Source organism: Mustela nivalis (genome assembly GCF_964662115.1).
Source record: "Mustela nivalis genome assembly, chromosome: 10".
NCBI lineage: Eukaryota > Metazoa > Chordata > Mammalia > Carnivora > Mustelidae > Mustela > Mustela nivalis.
This window is the reverse complement of record NC_139029.1, coordinates 12,996,364-13,012,914: the sequence shown is the minus strand read 5'-3', so window position 1 is coordinate 13,012,914 and position 16,551 is coordinate 12,996,364. Positions and strand designations below refer to the sequence as shown.

The 16,551-nt window shown below is 50.5% G+C and overlaps 1 protein-coding gene across 4 annotated transcripts in view; it reads left to right on the top strand.

Moving 5' to 3' along the window:
* CAPZB (capping actin protein of muscle Z-line subunit beta) overlaps positions 1-16,551 on the top strand; it is a 126,448-nt gene that overhangs the window by 18,640 nt on the left and 91,257 nt on the right. The window lies entirely within an intron of this gene.

Here is a 16,551-nt window from a genome sequence, read left to right as displayed (position 1 = left end):
TGCACTCAGGCACGCACTGTCACTCTCTCTAAAATGAGAAAAATAAAATAGAAGATTGTAATAGAATTCTTCCACAAATTTTGAATTGTTGTTGTTGTTGGGAGGGGAGTCGTGGGGGAAGCATACCCCCTGCGAGAATTAGAGCTGGTTTCCTAGTAGTGAGTGACTCTCAGAGTCTGAGGATACTTGAGTGCCTGGTTGGGCGTTTAGAGCGAGTCTGACTCCAGTGTGATCATAACACCCTTTGTGTCCCTGGGATTTTATTTATTTATCTATCTATTTATTTATTTTTTAAAAGATTTTATTTATTTATTTGACAGAGATCACAGCTAGAGAGAGAGAGAGAGAAGGGGAAGCAGGCTCCCCGCTGAGCAGAGAGCCCCATGCAGGGCTCGATCTCAGGACTCTGAGATCATGACCTGAGCCAAAGGCAGGGGCTTAACCCACTGAGCCACCCAGGCACCCCTCCTTGGGGATTTTAGATGAGCGGCCCACTTCTAGGTCCTTGAGGGGTGGGTGGGTGTGACTCTGGAGAGCCTTGCTGCCCCTGTGTCTTCCAGCCACACATCCTGCCTCCAGCCTCTGGCACTGGCGTGGAAGGGGGGGTTGGCATAATGAACCAAATTATACTTTAAACCAGAACAGCCCTGGGCTCTTAGCAACTGGGAGGCTCTGAGGGGGACTTCCGGCCCGCCCCCAGGAATTTAATGGAACCAGGCAGCAGAAAAGAAAGGAGAATCTGATTGTGACATCTGCATCTCTGAGGCAAGAGACCGGGATTGAACACTCATGGCTCAAGTATCAGGGGCAGGGTGAGGCTACCTTGGCAGCAGTTTTGGGGTGGGAGGACTGTTGGCTTGGGCTAGCAGAGCTTGGGAGTGGGGAGTGTGGGGCATGGACGCCCTTGGCTGCCAGCAGTCATTCCCTTTGTAAGGGCTGAGCTACCCCCGGGGCTCCACACTTCTGTTCCTCTCACTCTTTCACGTTTTCCTCTGGGTTCTTGCTTTGGCCTGCTGCCAGGATGAGCCCAGGGTCGTGTAGGTTGGGTGTCCCTACTTGGCCATCTGCCAGCGCACAGTACCATATTTCTATGCTACCTTGATCATTATTTATTTAATATTTTTCTTTAAATTGGCTCGAGCCTAACACCTCAGTCTGCTTTTGCCTCTTGCTAAGCAGAAACATCTGTAAGATCATGTTTGAGGTGCTATTTACATTTTTTCTGTATGTGTTATAGATTGGTGAGCACAGGACCCCATTTTTCTGTACCCCTCTAAACCTCTCTCAGACCCCAGGGATCTGCAGAGCGTACGGGAAATGGTGCAGGGGCAGAGGGCACCGTTCCAGGACGGTGGAGCCCAGAGTACAGGCCTCGTCTTGGCCCCCGATGGGCTGTGTGATCTCTGGCAGGAATTTTCTTCCCTGCTCCTCCTTCAGATTGGACCGATGAGCACCAGGGTCCCTCCAGGCTCGAGAAATCCAGGCTGTGCCTTCTAGTGGTACCTCTCCTCTCCCAGCTCCTCAGACCGGGGTTCAGGATTCTGACCTGGACCTGTCATTCACTTACTCAGAGAAGTAGAGATTTAAGATTACTGCAGCTCAGGAACATTTGTCTTCCCTCGTGCTTCTCATTTTTATTTGGGTTTCAGCCCTCATGGTTTGTTAACCAAGGAAGCAGCTTGGTCTGGTGCAAAGAATAAGGCCTTGGGGCCTGGCGGCATCCTGAACCCCTTCCATCCTTCTGGCCTCCTTCTCGAACGTGGGAGTGGGTGGCCCCCATGGCAGGCCTGTCACACTGAGAAGGAGGCCAGGAGCACAGAGCTCTGTGGTGTGTGACGTGCTGCGTGGTCACTATCACCTCTGGCCCAGGAACAGAGTTGTTCTTGGACACAGATGTCAAGACCGGTTCCTGGAGCCATACAGCCTGGGTTTCTGTCCTTGCCCCTCCATTTTCAGCAGCGTAGCTTTGGGTGTCATTTAACCATGAGGCTGGTGCCCCATCATAGTGTCTGTTGGAGGATACACGAGTTGAAACAGGTAACATGCCCCCTGTTGCACCTGGCATGCGGTAAGGGCTCCAGGCATGCTGTCGCTGGCCTTGGGGCTATTAACGAGTGACACATGTCGGGTGAGTAGCAGCACCTGGGGTACAGTAAGTGCTCAGTAAAGGGTCATCATTGTTTTTCTACTAGCACAGTGGCTGGGGGGCTGGGACAGGCACTGCTGACCTGTGTGGGGAGAGAAGATGATGATTTTCTACATTTGACTCTCCACTCCCCCACCCCTTTAAGGTTTCGTGCCTATAACTCACCAGCAGGAACCTGGCCTTGGAACCAGCCATGGGTCGATCACCCTGTCCCAGCAGAGCCAGTGCCCAGAGCTCTCCTTTGAGTCCAATGTTGAAAGAGTTGTAACTCAGCTTTGGAATGGCAATGCAATCTCAAGATTAAAAATAAAAATGCTTGCGTACGGTACTGTGTAATGAACAGTCTCCCTCCTGTCCTCGCCCTCATGGGCCCATCTCCCCCAGCCTGCCTCTCCTTCCCCAAGTCCAGGATCCCACACTGGTAATATTTCCAAGTCTCTGTTTGGTTGTGTTTATCAAGGCATTATTTCCATGCACTGAAACTCACCAGTTTGAAGTATACAGTTTAATGAGTTTTGGTAATAGTAATGGAGCCACCACCACAGTCAAGTTGTAGGATAGTTTCCTCTGCCTAAAAAGTCGCCTGTGCCCCTTTGCCTCTCTCCTGTTGTCCCTACCCTATCCCTGGACAACCACTGGTCCGTTTTGTTACACTGGTTTTGTTTTTTCTGTAAATCCATAGAAACAGAATCATCATACATTGTCTTTTTTTTTTTTTTTTTTTTAAGAATTTATTTATTGGGGGCGCCTGGGTGGCTCAGTTGGTTAAGTGTCTACCTTCAGCTCAAGTTATCATCTCAGGGTCCTGGGATCGAGCCCCCAGGTCAGGCTCCCTTCTGGGTGGGGAGCCTGCTTCTCTGTCTCCCTCTGCCCCACTCACCCTTGTGTGCATTCTCTCTCTCTCTCAAAACCCTTTTTTTTAAAGGTCTTAAAAATATTTACTTATTTGACAGAGAAAGCACAAGCAGGGGGAGCAGCAGGGAGAGGTAGAGGGAGAAGCAGGCTCCCCACAGAGCTGGGAGCCTGATGCAGAGCTTAATCCCAGGACCCTGAGATCATGACCTGAGCTGAAGGCAGACGCTTAACCCACTGGGCTACCCAGGCACCCCAGTATGTTGTCTTTTGTATTTGACTTCTTTCATTTAGGATTGTTTGAGATCTGCCCGCGTTGTTGCGCGTGTTGAGATTTTATTCCTTTTTCTTGCTGGGTGAGATTCTGTCGCATTCCACGGCGTGGGTGTATCGTTGTTTGTCCATTTTACCAGTCCCTGAACATCGGAGTTGCTTCCAGGTTTTAGATGTTGTGAATGATTCTGCTGTAAATCTTCATGGGTAAGTTTTTGTGTAGACGGGTTTCTTTTCTTAACTCATTTCTTTAGGCGTTAACACACAAATACAAGTCAGTTCTTTATCCCTCCCCGTTTGTAAGTATGAAGGGTGGAGTATTATTAAAATGTTCCTACACTCTGGGTTGTGTTTGTTTTTGTTTTAAAAGGGCCTCCCTCCCACATGGAAGGCTTAGATGAATCTTTAATTTGGTCATATGTCATATGCATCCCCGGAGCTAAGGGTGCCAAGTGGCCTTCCTGGCTCCTGGAGGGGCTGCGAGCCTGCTGGGACCCCAGACAAGGTGGTGGAGGCGGGCAAAGCTGCAGAGGGGGTCGCTCTCTAGGTCTTACTCCATGTTGCGTGTCGCCCTCTGGGTCTTATTCCACTCTCGCTTGGTGGACCGTTCAAAGGGGCCAGTGGGAGGCTGTGCTGGGCTTAGGCGGGGTCGCATGTGTATTTTGGCGTTAGAATTATATTGTAAAAGAAATCAGCGGGGCGCCTGGGTGGCTCAGTGGGTTAAGCCGCTGCCTTCAGCTCAGGTCATGATCTCAGGGTGCTGGGATCGAGTCCCGTATCGGGCACTCTGCTCAGCAGGGAGCCTGCTTCCTCCTCTCTCTCTACCTGCCTCTCTGCCTACTTCTGATCTCTCTCTGTCAAATAAATAAATAAAATCTTTAAAAAAAAAAAAGAAAAGAAAAGAAATCAGCTTGCGCACTGAATATATCTTGTTGCAAGACCATAGGAACTTAGCAGAGGCAAACTATTGGGCTTCTGGTGGTCCTTCTATGTAAGTGAGCCTTGGTGAGTGGACCACTGGCCTGCTTAGAAGCATGTTCAGTTTACTGATGTGGGTGGAGGACACTAGTGCAATTTTTGTGTTTGCTCAGAACACAGGTAATTACATTACTATTTACTTTTACCTGTCCCTAGTCTTGGTGGCCTTCTAGATCCCAACACCGTCACTCCCCCAGTAATACCTTGTTTGCAACTTCCTGACGGAGATTAATCTTGTTAAGAATATGCAAATTTGCATCCAAAAAAAAAAAAAAAAAAAGAGGCTGATGAGGTCTTCTTCTGATCTTCTGGTAGCGCTGTTACCAGGCAGTTGGATTTGGGAAACCGGATCACTGTGAAAGAAATTAAAGTGTTTAAGGATGTCTTCTGTCCTCTGCAGCTGTGCTGTCCACTGGAACTTTCCGTGATGCTGGAATTGTTCTGTATCTGCGCAGTCCAGCAGCCACCAGATGCATGTGGCTCTTGAGTGCTTCACATGTGTCTAGTGTGATTGAGGAACCAAATATTTAGTTTTATTTAATTTTTTAATGAACTTAAATAACCAGGTGTGGCTAGTGGCTGTGGTGTTGGGCAGTGCAGGTCCAGGCGAAGGTTGATGCCCCCTGAAACATTCTCTTTAACTTAAAACATTATTCTAGATTGTAGCCGAAGGGCATGCCATTAAATGATTTAAGTGATTTTGGAGCAGATTGGGTGAATATGTTGTTTCATTCTCAGTACTACGTCTGTGCGCATAGCACCTTCGTGGGCGCCCTCTGTTGCTACGGCACTGAGCTGGGTGCTGGGCTGGGCAGTCCGACGTTACTCGGCTCAGCTGACCTTCCTGGGGTCTGGGTCCCTCTGTACTGAGGGTGTCGGACCAGATGGACCAGAGTGTATGATTTTATCTTGGATGGCAATAGCGCTTATTTACTGAACAGCCATGTGTGCCGGGCGTGGGATTCGAGACATTAAATAAACGCATTGTCTCATTTAAATGGATGATTTAATCTTTGTCCCAAGGAGGCTAGTTCTGTGAGGCTCTCCTGGTTTCACAGATACAAACGCAGAGGCTCCGCGAAGTCGTTTACCTGGAGCTGGGACGTCCATTGACTGTAGAGTTCACATACCCACTCAGATCTGCCTCATTCTGAGCTCGTTTTCAGTGAAGGCTTTATTTATGTAATGGCTATGTTAAAAATAGATCTGTTTTCTTAAAACACTTAAAACTTTTTTTTTAAAGGCTTGTTTTAAGTAAAAGTTCAATCGTGTTTTTTAAGAGCTGGGCGTTTTACAGCAGTGCTGCAGGTGGGGTGGGTGGCTGTGAGGGTTAGGAGGGAGGCGAGCAGGTGGTGTGGGCGGAGGCCTGCTGGGCAGGCCTGTGTCCCCCTCCACCAGGAGCTCCAGGAGTGGCAGTGGGCGTGGGGTGGGGAGGGGAGAGGCGGAGCTTGGTCCTGAAACATGCCTTGCTGCTGTCCATGTCCGTTGTGTGTCACAGAGACCTGTGGCGGATGGCAGGGCTTGCTGTTTTGGACTCAAAGATTGACTACCCGTCTGCTTCCTGGCTGGTCAGCCTTGTGCAAGTCACTCCGCTTCTCCAAGCCTGTGAGCTTTCACCCCCACACCCACCAGCAGTCCTTCCGGAGGCTCTCCTGGGAACCCCACTGTCCTGGGTGCGGAGGAGGCCGCGGTGGATGAAGCTCGTGTTCTGTGCGATGCGGGCTCTCCCACGCTTCCTTGAAACAGGAGCGCTGGTCTCCGTGAACTGCCTCACGGCGTTTTAGAGAGTAAGTGAGACCCGACTGACAGCTCCTGGTGCCCTTCCCGGGAGATGACCGGCATTCCTCGAGGCGCATTGTCTGCCTGCAGACAGCCCTAGCAGCTGTCCCAAAGGGCCAGGACACTGTCCAGCTAGCCAGAGGGGGCGGATGACATCGGGGAGACCCCTAGCGCCGTGCTGGGCCCCGGGGCGGCCTTCCAGCATGTGCTGTGGCTTTCTTCTAACACCTTTTCCCTTTTTTGGAGAAATTCTCCCATGTGGGAACTCAGAAGTAGAGGCTGTGAGGTTGAGCTACGAGTGGTAGGAAGTTTCAAAAAGAAGTAAATCAAAGCGGATCTCTCATTGTCTTTTTTAAAAAAAATACTGATTTTCTATTTTTCTCACTATGAAAGTAATACTCTATTTAAACATAGAAACATGTGATGAGGAGAAGGGAACCGTCCCTGAGTTCCACCCTCCGAGATGCCAGGAGCCTGGTGTACGTGTCTGTGTAGATATTTTCTGCGTGCACGCTTAAAGCTCTTCGAAAAATTGCTCCACCTCTGCAGATGGCTCCTCAGTGTCCCTGTCCGTCAGATCCTGTTTTCTGGGCACGAGGGATCCGGGTACTTCACTGAATAGCCTTGGTCTTGTCCCGAGGCCAGGAAGGGGGAGTAAGCATGCTCTGAGACACTGGCCTGAAATGTGGATCCTGGGTGCAGCGGGAGGCCTGCTGAAGGCTGGGCAGAAGTAGGGGAGCCCAGCAGGGGTACCCCATCCCCTCCCCTCACACCCACTCACACACCTCGTGCAGAAAGCTGCAGCACTTGACCTTGCATCCTGGCTTTTTCTGACCCAGTGGAGGCTTTCTGCCCTTTGAACTTAGAGCTTAGAAGTGCCATCTCCACATCGTGGCAGGTGGAGAGCCTCATCTTTCAGAATTGGGCTTCAACATGGTGAAATTGATGTTCTTTGGTTGTTTTCTTTTTTCTTTTATTTATTCATTTTAAAAGATTTTATTTATTCATTTGACAGAGATCACAAGTAAGCAGAGAGGCAGCCAGAGAGAGAGGGGGAAGCAGGCTCCTTTCTGAGCAGATAGCCCTATCGTAGCAGAAAGCAGGGCTCAATCCCAGAACCCTGAGACCACGACCTGAGCCGAAGGCAGAGGCTGAACCCACTGAACCACCCAGGCGCCCCCACTGGCTGTTTTCTCTATGGGCTGTTGCGTGTCCCCCTCGAAGGATCTCTCCACGTATTTGGATTACAGCGCTGTGCAGCTAGGCCCTCAGCCCCATCAGCTTCCTGACACACTGGGGTGTTTCTTTACATTAAGACGGAGTGGTGGCATAGAATAAGGATAGATGCTGTGAATGCCTGGAGTTATTAAAACTTAATTATAAAGCTATTAAGCTGAACCAGATGACATTGCCTTTTTTGTGGGCTGACAGTGATTGGCTATTGGCAGTTTCATGTGGTTCAGTCTCCGAAAGTTTCACAGTGAGAGGTTTGGATCGTAGAAGGAATAATCACTTCTTAACAGAATTTAAAAGTGATTATTAACAAGTTCTTTTGTTTTTCTTATGTATGTCAGTTTTGACTAGTGATGGTCATAGGCCTCATGTAATCTTTCGTCTTCCTTTTTTATTTTATTTTATTATTTATTTTTTTAAAAGATATTATTTTTATTTATTTGACAGGCAGAGATCACAAGTAGGCAGAGAGTCAGGCAGAGAGAGAGAGAGTGGGGGGAAGCAGGCTCCCTGCTGAGCAGAGAGCCCAATGTGGGGCTTGATCCCAGGACCCTGGGATCATGACCTGAGCCAAAGGCAGAGGCTTTAACCCACTGAGCCACCCAGGCGCCCCTCATCTTCCTTTTTTAAAGATTATTATGACCAGACTGTGAGCTTCTCCCCTCCTCCCATCGGTTAGAGCGGCCCAAATCCAGACCACAGACGCCACCGAACACTGGCGAGGACATGGACCCGCAGAAGCTTGCTGGTGATAATGCAAATGGTACATCCCTTTGAAGGCGTTCAGTGGGTTTTTACAAAATTAAAGGTGCATTCCAGCAACGCCTCTCCTTGGTATTTACCCAGAAGAGTTGAAAAATTAGGTCCACACAGAAACCTGCGCGTGAGTGTTCAGAGCAGCTTTTATTCATGATTGCTAAAACTTAGAAGCCACAAGTTGTCCCTCAGGTGAGCGGGTACACAGACTGTGGACCATCCCAATGGGACAGTATTCAGCACTAAAGAGAAAGAAGCCTTCGAACCAGGAACAGACACAGGAGCCCTACAAGGCACGTGTTCCTGGGAGAAGCCAGTCTGAAGAGGCCATGTTCTGCGTGATTCCAACAGTAGGGCCTTCTGGAAAAGGTGCACTGTAGAGACAGGAAAAACGCCAGTGGTTGTCAGGAGTTGCGGGAGAGGAAGGGCGGAGGCAGGCGGAGCCCAGAGGCTTTGCAGGGCAGCGGAACGGCTCTGTGTGGCGGATGCCTGGTGGTGAACTGCAGACTCGGGGTGAACAATGTCTCGGTGCAGGTTCATCACGTAGAACCAGCGCACTGCTCTGCTGGGGCTCTTGGTAAGGGGAGAGGCTGTGCGTGAGATAGGTGGGAAATCCTGCCTTCTGTTCAGTTTCGCTGCGACTCTAAAACTGCTCTAAAAGTAAAGTGCTTTAAAAATAACTTCGATCACCAAAGACACCCCCCCCCCCCAGCTGAGAGCACAAAGTCTTCACAGCTATCCTTCCTTAATGGCTCCTTAGAGCAGAGCAGATGGGCATGTCCCTAATCTCCCCAATGTCCATCTGTAGGTTGCTTCGTTTTCTGCATTCTGAACAGTGTTACCGCGACTGGTCCCTTCTGCAGTGTTCCTGGGATTTGGATTTCTTGTGTAGGATGGCCCCCCCCCCAGGGGTAATATTCATGCATCCCGAGTGGGAACACTTTCCCAGCCCCTGACAGATACTGCCAGGTTGTCTTCCCAGGGGGTCAGCTGAGTCATGATACCACCAACAGCACGAGGGTCCCTGTGTTGCATCCTTGCCAGCCTTGGGTGTTTTTGTCCTTAAATTTCTTCTTCTTTTTCTTTTTTTTTTTTTTTTTTAAGATTTTATTTATTTATTTGACAGACAGAGATCAGAAGTAGGCAGAGAGGCAGACAGAAAGTGGGGTGGGGGGAGCAGGCTCCCCGCTGAGCAGAGAGCTGTTGCGGGGCTCCATCCCAGAACCCTGGGATCACGACCTCAGCCGAAGGCAGAGGCTTTAACCCACTGAGCCACGCAGGCGCCCCTGTCTCTAAATTTCTGATTTCTTAAGCAATGACTCGTACCTTATTTTCCATTTGTTGGCTTAGCGGGATTGACTGTGTTTGCTCGTGGTGCCGCAGGGTGCCCTCCACACCGGTGAGGCGTGCGCGTCTACATGCTCCTACCGGATTAGAGAATTATCGGTAAGCAGTAGTGTCAGACCAGAGCTCCCCGAGTGCACACGGTGGATTACATGGTGCCCTCCGAGCCGGCCTCTGAGCCATTGTTCGGGGAATTAGAGGTGCCTAATTAGTGCGGATCAAGCTGGAAGCAAGCACTGCCGGCCTTGTCTGCAGTCCCTGGGGCCCGGTGGCGACTCCAGTGGCATCTTCCACCTTCAGCTGTTCTGTGAACTCAGCTGAAATTTGATCACATTACAGTATGGCTAAGGGACCTAATTAGCCGGAAACCTCAGGAAATTCGAAAATTAAAGAGTCCATTAATCCCAAGGCCCCTGCTTTGGCGAAGGGCTCCAATTCCCCTTTGGTTTGCTTGATTTTCCTGCTGTGCTTTAGCTCCAACAAGCCTTGGATAGAGTGACAGCCTTTCTGCTGGAACTTCCTGCCTTTCTGGGGTTAAATGGTTAAACCTCCCCTCTTCCCTCTCCACACCCACTGAGCTAATCTCCAAGTAATAGTGTGGAATGCTGCTCATTGTTCCATCTCCCGATGGAAATCCTCCCGAGCACCCAGTTAAGGTGAGTGTAATGACCCTCATTAGTGCCTCCCACCCTCCTGTGACCTGGGAGCAGAGATGAGCTGTGCAGTGGTGTCCCTTGCCCAAGTTGTGTCTGAGACTGAGCACCCCATTCCTTTTCCCTTTGAGATGTTGGTGGTTTTGTGTTGTATTTTAGGTTCTTGTGCTCTGAGCAATTCTGTGTTTGCAGTAGACTGCCCCTTCCCAGGTCGCCATGCGGGCAGCCGAGGGAGATGCTCTAAGGATGTCAGGTGGTTGGATGGGCTGATGCTTGGCCAGGCCAGGCCTGGAAGCCGGCACAGCCTTTCTGTGCAGTGCAGTCTTGGCCGGCAGTGGGTGTGGGTCTGCCCTGGATATATATATCCAGGGCAATTTATATATCAACTAAGGGCACCTTCGTTCAGAGGAACTGAGGACTGGGATCTTGAGGCTGGTGTTGTTGGAAAGAAGTGCCCTATGACAGCCTCTTCATGGAACGTGTGTGTGTGTGTGTGTGTGTGTGTTTGTACACACATGTATGGTGTAAGCCTCCTACAGAATGCCTGATCCTGCTTTGGATTCGCAGCTGACCCTCCTCTGAGAGGTTTTATCAATATTCAGAGATGCTTTTTCATTTGTTTATTTCTCGAAGCTCTTTTCTCTCCAACTTGGTGCATTTCCCGTGGTAGCAGATCATTTGGTTGCTCTTAAAGTTATGAGCCTTTCATTTACGAACCCTAGAAAATGCAGGAAATTGATCTGTATTTTTCTCATGTGAGCAGTCTGCTCTGAGACTGTGCTCTCTTCAGGACTTGGAGAGAAAGAATCTGGTAGCCTCTGTCGTGCTGGACGTGACCATGTCCCTGGACCTTGGAGGCAGCCGTCCCGTTTGGAAGGCCTCAAGATGAGCAGCATATTTGGGCATCTGGGCTGTTTTCTCTTTCTCTAGCTCCTTGGTGACTTATACAGAGCAGGATTGCAAATCCAAAGGCCCACCGTGGCAAGTGGGTGATAGGAGCATCCTGGCCAGGCCGAAGAGCACAGGTTAAGCCACACATCAACCAACAGTGGTCCCAGCCTGACATGGCCAGTGGGGGTCAGGGAGGGCTTCCTGCTGGTCTGGACTCCCATTATCTGCTGGGCAGACCTGTCGGTAGGCACGCAGAGGTGCTTGAAAATCGGCCTCTTTCTGATAACAAAGTTCATTGAGTTAGATCTTAGAAAGGGAAGCAGACTGTCACCAAAGTCTCCGATGCAGTGCCATCGTGGCACTTGCTGGCTGCTCTTGGGAGCTTTAGCCATACTCCCCTCTCCTCAGCTGGGATTCAGCACAGCTCTGACTTCGGCCATTTCTTAGATGCCACCTGTTTCCTCTGCCCAGGTAGCCCTGCCTGCTCGCCGTTCAGGAGGTGGGGGTCGCCTCTGTGGCTCCGTCCCTTGGAGCCCCAGGTCACCGGCCTATGGATCTCGGCCGGGCGGCCCCTGTGGGCCCTGGGCTTCCTGGCTGCTTGGTCTGCAGTTTGGCTTCCTCTTCGGGCCAGTTCCATAGATTCACAGTGTGAACTCGGCCGCTCAGCCCGCCTTCCAGGAGTGCAGCTCTGTATGTTCCTGGGGCTCCTGCTGACGCCCGCAGTTCACACCGCTGAGCTGGAGCTGCCGGGGGGCGGGGGGCGGCGTGTCAGCCATCCACTCAGAAGATGTGCTTCACCAAAAATGGCCTGCCTCTGCCTTGCAGTCTCCACGCTCCAATGCTTGAGCCATCGCTCTGAAGTCATTTAGAGAAAATTGGGGCTGTTTTCCTTTCTGGTCGAAGGCTTTGGCGTTGTGGTAAAGAGAGCAGATTTGCAGCTGGCCCACCTGGATCCCTGGGCCTGCTGCTGTGTGGCCTGGGGCCGCTGCTCTGTGGTCACTGAGCCGCCCTGCTCACTCGGGATGATTCCGTGTACCCCACAGGGCTAGAGGCTGGATCGGAGATGGGGCGTGAATGTGTGAGGTAGACAAAACCGTCAGTAGTAGTTCTTAGTAATCTTAGGTAACTTTCCAAAGTAAAAGCCATAGGAAACCCCCTCCAAGTGTCATCTGTGTGACATTTTGTGGAAAAGAGTTTCTCAAGATGAAGTAGGGGGCTTGGCATCCAGAGAGTCAGGAGGGGCCATGCTTAAGCTGAGGGAATAGCAGCCCAGGCGGAAGGAACCACAGTGGGAAAGCCCAGTGGCAGGAAGGAGCTTAGCGAGTGTAGAGGGACAGAAGGAAGAGCGCTGGGGACAAGGATTGGGGTGGGACACAAGAATCGAGAGATGGGTGGGACTCTACTTCTAGCTGCCAGTTGCGGGAGGGAAGTTGTCTTCTTCCTAGGAGACTTTGAAGGTGTAGGCCATGGGGCTGATCAGAGGTTTGCTCTGACCTAGGTGTGGAGAAGGGAGGGTACTGGGGCAAGTGTGGGTCAGTCAGACAGCTGTGGAGACCAGGTGAACATGCTGGCTTGGGCAAGAGGGGGATGGTTGGTATTGGGGATGGAGAGAAATACAAATACTTGCAATAATAAATGCTTCATAGCCTTATTACTGGCACATAGTATATGCTCAGTAAATGTTCGCTATTTGTGTAACGGATAGGCTTTGTAGGGGGAAACCCTGAAGTTCGATTTGGGTATGTGGAGGCCTCATACTATAGAGCTGTAGAGGCCTTTAAAGAAGTGGAGGCAGTAGTAACTGGCTGTTGGAAGGATGCATCATTTGCTCATCTTCCCAAACTGTCATGTGCAGAAGTGTTCTCACCTTTGGTCCCAGCCTTGTCACGGAGCAGCTGTGTGTCCCGGGGAGTGAGCACTTGCCTCCCAGAGCGTCCACGTCCTCTCCTGGAGAGAGGGGATGGTGCCGTCTGCCTTGCAGCTTTGTCGGAGGGTCTGGTGACTAAGGTGGGAGCACTTTGCATGCCCTTAGGTGCTGTGCACATGTCAGGTGGGCTCAGTAGTATTTTATCCCGTGTTAGATACTCCTCTCCGTCCTTCCACCGCAGGTTAGTTGGGAGTAGGGGGAGAAAAGTTCTCACATTCTGCCGATTACAGGATTGCCCCCTCGCCTTCTTAAAAGCTTCCTGTCTGCTGTCTGCGCCAGTAAGTTCTTTCCTCTCTTCCATCGTTTTCCCTTCCCTGTTCTTCCTGGCCTCTGCACCCGCTACTCCCCTTCTTTGTGTCCTGGTCCAGCCTCCGGATCTCGTGGTGGCTTCTCCCTAGGGACTCGTGCTGACCCAATGGGCATTTCTGAGCACCTCAGCCGCTGAGGTTGATGAGTTCTTGGACTGAAATGTCTATAAGGCCTTAAAGTGAAACAGGAACCGCTGGCAGTAATGAAAGGAGCACTGACAGTCCCTCTGCACAGCTGCTCTGGGGCATGGGAGCCCGTCCCGCAGGGCAACACTGAGCAGTGATCATCTTTGCAAGCTTGATGATTCAGCAAGATCTCCTTGGCACCAGATGAGAGCGGTCCTGGCATGCAGGAGCGAGCCCTGTACTAGCAGAGAGAGTTCTTACACATAATAAACATCCCTTTCTAGTATCCAAAGGTAAATATTAGAGGTGGTGTCGCTGGGGTTTTTCATAACCTTTTGTGGACTCTTGGCTGGTCTTTTCCAAAACAAACGTGGCGAGTGTCTGCGTTTGACAGCCTTCTCTTCCCTTGCCCCTTTATCCTTCAGAAGCAGGCGTTTGCAGCACCAGCCTCGGTATCAGCCGGCATTGCAGACGTGTAAAAGGATAGTTTGTAAGAGTGTTTGCTTCCACAGTTGCACCAGCTTGTCTTTTTCTGGACTCTGTTTTGTTTGTGGAAACAACCGAGTTGAACCTCGATAAACCTCCAAGTGATCTTCCTCCCGCTTCAGAATGCACCCAGTCGAGGCTGTAGGGACATCCCTGAAGTGTATAGTAAGTACAATGGACTTTATATATCAGATCCACACTTTAAAGGACCATATCCTGAATTTTAGAAATTTTTTTATTTTTTACTTTTTTTTTTTTTTTTAAGATTTTATTTGTTTATTTGACAGACAGAGATCACCAGTAGACAGCTAGGCAGGCAGAGAGAGAGAGAGAGGGAAGCAGGCTCCTTGCTGAGCAGAGAGCTGGATACGGGACTGGATCCCAGGACCCTGGGACCATGATCTGAGCCGAAGGCAGCGGCTTAACCCACTGAGCCACCCAGGCGCCCTATTTTTTACTTTTTAAAAAAGATTTTATTTCTTTATTTGACAGAGAGTGAACACAAGCAGGGGGAGTGGCAGGCAGAGGGAAAGGAGAAACAGGCTCCCCGAAGAGCAGGGGAGCCCGATGCAGGACTCCATCCCAGGACCCCGGGATCATGACTGGAGCTGAAGGCAGTTGCCCAACCAACCAGGGGAGCACTGCCCCTGCCAAAATTTTAAAAACTAAGAATTCCTTGTGCGTGTGATTAAAACGTTGGCAGGAAATCTGTTTGGAGGTCGAGAAGCATTAGAATGTTCTCGTTTGGTGAGTCAGGAGGCACCATCAAACGTGGTCCTGTTTCAAGATGCCTTCTTGTTGACCTCTTTGGAAGCGCTCCAGCCTCGTGTTGTGAATGTACACCTGTTCTCCACTGGTGCCGACTGTAACCCACAGCAGAGCCATCCCTTACCCACCTGAGCCCCCTGAAGTCGAGCTCTGGCCCATGTGGGAGGACGGGCACTAGTGGCAGAGCGTGTGTTGGGAAACCACCATGCCACTCTTGTCAGAATCTAGGGTGCTGCAGTGGCCACCGCGGTCTTCTGAAGTCAGTTCCAAAGAACAGATTGCTCCGAGGTGTGGGTGCAGGCGGAGGGGGCAGAGGCTGGCTCCCAGGACTGTCAGCATCAATCTGTCTATGAACTTGGACTGAGTTGGGGACAGCGGGGGGGGGGGGGGGGCGGGGGGGGGATAGTTGAACCAGGTGGATCAGGTTTCAAGCGTGAACAAAGATACTGAAAAGTGCCTTGTAATCATTTCAGTGTGAGGCACGCGCCCTCCTCCCTGGACCTTTAAGGAAGCTGAAATAGTTGAAAGGGAGCAGCTGAGAGAGAGGGACGTGGTGATACCCTGTCTGTCTTCACCTGGAACTTGATCTGAAAGGGAAGTGGGGATCACGGAAAGAGCGTGGGCCCCGGAGTTGGGCAACCTGGTTCCAATTGTAGGTCGGCCTCTTCCAGGCACTGCGGCTCAGGGTGGCAGGACGAAGCTCCCTAACCTCATTTTCTCCCTTTCACCTACCGGGGAGAGCGAGCATGGACTCCGCGTGTGCTGCGTGCCTAGTGGGGTGGGCATCGAAAAGCAGTAGCTGCTGTTGTGAACAATGCTTCGGGCCTCCTGGAAAGGGTGTTGATCGCTTTGATGCCCGGAGCTCCACGTGGCTCTCATTTCATCCCGACGAGTCTCTGAGGTTGGGTAGGGGCATTCCTGTTGCACAGGTGAAGAGACTTGTGCGTGTGGAGGGGGGATTTAAGTAACTGCCGGGAACTGGGCCGCTTGGGTGGCTCAGTGGGTTAAGCGTCTTCTCCCTCTCCCCCTCCCTGTTTGTGTGTGCGTGCGTGCACACGCTTATTCTCTTGACAAATAAATAAAATCTTTAAAAATAAAATTTAAAGAACTGCTGGGGACAATTACTGGTGATCCCTAGTGCTAGCTAGCACACACAAGATCTTTCTTTAAGGACTCAAAAATGATAGTAGTTGTGGTCTCCTCCTGATTTAGTAAATTGTAGAAAATTAGAAACAATAGCACAGTTTAAAAAAACAAATATTACCTGAAAACAAATAATCCCACTACTTGGAGAAAAATAGTTTTGGAGTACTTCTCTCTGGCCATTTGTGATTGTTACTTAATGTTCTGGTGGATATGTAAATAGGTACTGTTATGTTTCTATTCTGTTCTCTTCTGGGTGGCAGGAGAGCGTGGCAGTTCCAACCTGGCTCCTGGAGCCGGGCCACGTACCAGCCTTGTGACCCTTGGTGAGCTCCGTAACTTCTCTGCATCCTGGTCCTCACGCCTATGAAGTAGGATTAGAAGTGGAAGCTATTTTACTTTTTTTTTTTTTTTCAAGATTTTATTTGTTTGGCAGACAGATCACAGTACGCAAAGAGGCAGGCAGAGAGAGAGAGGAGGAAGCAGGCTCTCCGCTGAGCAGAGAGCCCGACGTGGGGCTCGATCCCAGGATCCCTGAGATCATGACCCGAGCCAAAGGCAGAGGCTTAACCCACTGAACCTCCCAGGCACTCCATGAAGTGGAAGCTATTTTAGAAGCCTCTTAGGAGGCTCGAATGAATTAACACTAAGCACTTAGAACGGTGTCTGGCACACTGTAATCCTTCAGTAGAACTGTGGTTAAAATCATGATTACCGTTTTTATATATCCTTAGGTTTCCTTTATAAACCTGACCTTAGCTGTTTTGTAAGACATTGCGTAGACCTAGCATGGCTCACATTGAAGACTTGCTGCTGCCTTCATTATCTCGAGTGTGCCTGAGTGAGCTCGTGCTGGGGAACAAGGTCCCATGTCCCGGCGTCTCCAAT